This window comes from Fukomys damarensis, unplaced genomic scaffold (assembly GCF_012274545.1).
Source record: "Fukomys damarensis isolate Sample0158 unplaced genomic scaffold, DMR_v1.0_HiC HiC_scaffold_28, whole genome shotgun sequence".
NCBI classification, from domain to species: Eukaryota; Metazoa; Chordata; class Mammalia; order Rodentia; family Bathyergidae; genus Fukomys; species Fukomys damarensis.
The window spans coordinates 11,012,278-11,016,191 of NW_022900940.1; the positions used below are offsets into that span (position 1 = coordinate 11,012,278).

Here is a 3,914-nt window from a genome sequence, read left to right on the forward strand (position 1 = left end):
TACTTTTGTATTTTGACTGAAATTAATTTGCTTTTAATTATGAAAGATACAATATTAATACAAACAGTTTTGGAAAATAGTACATTTTAATCCTGACCTTTACAAACTGTCCATATATATTTTGGAAATTTGTGTGATTCATTGGCAATACAGAGACTGCTAGTGGAGAGAGGGCCAAGAAAATGATTCCCAGTTGAGGTTATTTCCTAGAGAAGGGCTTATAAACCTGAGCTTTGACCTTCGGAGTAATTCTTAGCAGCAGGGACATTCTTTAGAGATGTTTAGCAGTAGTCCTGGCCTCCTCCCATTTGAAATCAGTAATATCTAACTCTCTACAGTCATGACAATCAATGATGCCTCCAGATATTTACTGTTCAATGCCATAAAGGTCTGTTGGTCATAAACTTCTTTTGGTTGAGAAAAGCAGTCTGGAGAATGCTGTGAAATTCTAGGAATCCTGGATATCTGCCTACCTCAAAACAGCTTCAGTTTTTGGGGCAGTGAGTATGAAAGGAGAGAATTGGTAGAGAAAATAACTAGAGAATGTATTAGTGATTTTTGTACTCCCACACACATATTCTTATACTGTATTTTGTTGTTATTGCTGGTAGCAGTGGTGCTACTGACCTGTACAACCTGCACATATGTTCTATATAGTGTGAATTTTGTCAGTTTTATGTCATCCTGTAATACAAAAGTACATACAAGTAATTTAAGATACTGCTCTTTTTGTTTGAAGTCAAAATGTGCTTTTTTGGAGGGAGGAGTATTGTCAGGACTTTTGGTGTCTCCCTTTTAATTTGTATAATTAGAAAATCCAGAATTTCGAACTATGCCTTCACTAGGCTTTTTCTCTCTGTGCCAGGTTTGACTCCCTTAGTGTAATAGCCAAATTGGATTGGTGGTTGTTGAGAACCCTGAGAATATCCCCAAAATAAAAAAGCCACCTTCTTTGTTCACAGATTAAACTAAAAACACTTTACTTAGGTCTGCTTAGGTCCTGTTGTGTTCTTCTAATCCAGGAGAGTGGAATGTCTGGACCGTCTAATTCCTATCCAGCTCTCCCTCCAGCACTTCAGCCTTCCAAACAGAATCCTGTGGAATGATTTCCCACAGTAGAGATGCTTTATTTAGTACTTTTTCTGAGGAAAATATTAGGATAAAATTCTCTTATGAAAATATTCCCCCAAGTTTTTCATTGCTGTTCTAAAGTAGGTGTTTCTCCTCTATTTTCAAGTAAGCAGTTTTTGAAGTTTGGTCCTGGTAATCAAAAGGAAGCCAAAACTTTGGATTGGTTTGTTAAATGGAAGCAGTTTTCATTGTAATGCTAAAAATGTGTTTGCCTTTCTAACTCTTAGTGTCCTACAGGTAAACATGGAAATTTTCTAGACTGTGATATTTGATATCATATTGCATAAGACTAAAAGCAAAAGCAAGGAACTGTCTGATTTTGCCAGACATTAAGGATATTGGAAACATGTAGAATATACCAAAGCTCTTTACTTTTTTATCCTGTGGAGAATTCAATCCATCACTGTTACAGATTCCAAAATTGCAGAAACTAAAATCTTTTATATAAAAATTGTCTTTCCATATATTTAAAATCATTTCTAGATTACTTATGATATGAAATATAATGTAAATATTATGTATATTGTTTAGGGAATAAGGACAAGGAAAATATCTGTACTTGTTCAGTACAGATGCAGTTGTTTCAAATATTTTCAATCCACTGTTGATTGAATCTATGAATATGGAATCCGTGGAAATGGGGAGGGGGTGACTAATTATTTCCACATTAAATATATTATTTGTTAATATATAATAGATTTAGTGCTATTTTTAAATGAGCTAATAAGTGGTCTCAGAAATTTCCATTTAAAATTTTGAATATGATAAGTATGTAAAACATACCTGTCAGATAAAAGCTCTTTGGGATCCTCAGTCATTTCAAGAGTGTTTTGAAAGTTAAGCTTAGTTGTCACCTTGACTGGTTTAAGAGATCCCTGGGAAGGTGGCTGGATCATGGGGAATTTGACTCATAAATTCATCTGCTTTACTTCTCAGCGTATTGTTGAACACATCCTGTTCATAACAGGAGGTGGGTCCCAGTTCAAGATGGATCAGTAACATCAGGCCTTTGAATGGATCACTAACGTCAGGACTTTGGAGGGTATATCTCTTGCTGGTACTCTCCCCATGCTTTGATTTCCTAGCCACCATAAACTAAGTAGCTTTTCTCTGACATGCCCTTCTTCCATGCTGCTTCTGCCTTGGAGCAAACCAGCCATGGACTGAAACCTTGAAACTGTGAGCCAAAATAATTTATGAGAGTCGGATATTTGTCCCAGCAGCAGGAAAACTGACCAACACAAGTGTCTAACCTTTTCATAGTCCTAGTTGATGCCTGGGTGTTCATGAAGTTCTTTTCATTTTTGTGTTTCCCCAGTCTTGGGAAAGCAGAAAAAATATTCTATTCAAATCAAGCCACACAGTGAGATTTTTCTATTGGAAGCTCTCAATTTTTTCCTACGTTTAGGTATCTTCATTTTTCAAAAAAATCTAGACAGTGCATCCATTTAAGGATAGGAACATTGAAAAACATTTATTTGTATATTTTATGGAATTTTAAATAATGTCTTTATATTTTATTAAAAAATAAAATTATATTATTGCATAACAAAATTACAGTAGTTTTTGTATATTATTTAAAAATATAATGCATCATTAAAGGCATAGTTTTTCAAATGCAAAATGTTGTATTCAAATGTAAAACTTAGTGGCTGCTACTTCTGCCTTTTTCTTGTCTGTGTGGATGTCTTCCTGATCACATTTGGCTTGGGCCTGCAGTCCTTTAAAGATTACACATCGTATCTTTAATTAAGTTGCACAGTTCTGATGGAGAGATATTTGAAAATGATGTCTAAATTGCCCAACAATCTGTAATCATCAAGACCATTTTGGAAGATTTGGGAATGTGTGATGAAGGAGATGATGACATAGTTCTTCTACCAAGTGTTAATGAAGCAACATTAAAAGAGATCCTTCAGTGATACACCCAGCACAAGGATGAACCTCCTTCTCCTGAGGATGATAAGAATAGAGAAAGGGAACAGACTGTATCCCTATTTGGGACCAAAAATTTCTGCGAGTTGACCAATGAACTCTTTTTGAAGTTTTCCTGTCAGCAAACTACCTGACATCAAAGATTTGTTGATGTACATGCAGAATTGTTGCCAGTATGTTCAAGGGGAAAACTCCTGAGGAGATTTGTAAGACGTTCAGTGTCAAAAATAACTTTTCTGAAGAGGAGGAAGCCCAGTGCACAAAAAGAGCCAGTGGTGTGAAGAGTTCATTGTTGTGCCTGACACTGTGACAATTATTCCAAATACTAATTGCACTGCTCTGTTTATATTGTGAATAGACACACAATAGAAACATGCGGCAGCAAATCAATAATAATATCATTGTTGCATGTGCAGTTTGAGTATGAATTCCAAACCAATGGCCAGATTTCTTTCACTGTAAACATAACTTGTAGTGTTTTCTCTATTCTGAATAAAACCAAACTGTGGGTTCTGTGTAGAAAGTGACATTTTGAGCTTTCCCCCTTTCTGTAAACTGATTTCTGGTAGTTTTGTCTGTCCAGTTAATGTTAGTGAGTTAAAAGTTGTCATTATAAATAAAACAATTTGCAAAAGGTTTTCTGAAATTAAAAAAAATGTGGAAGTTCACATTCTACAGTATTTGAGCCTATTTTTGGTAAAATTATAATTTGATCCAGAGTGCAAGAAAACATTTATTTTATAGTTTATGATGATTAATTTTGTGTGTGCAACTGACTGGTCCACATGGGGCCCAGGTATTTGGTGAAACATTATTCAGGGTGTTTTTGTGAGGAAATTTCAATTTGA

At 35.1% G+C, this 3,914-nt stretch overlaps 1 pseudogene; it reads left to right on the forward strand.

Moving 5' to 3' along the window:
* The first annotated feature begins 2,025 nt into the window (after positions 1–2,025).
* On the forward strand, positions 2,026–3,420 carry LOC104866154 (annotated as a pseudogene).
* Positions 3,421–3,914: the final 494 nt, after the last annotated feature.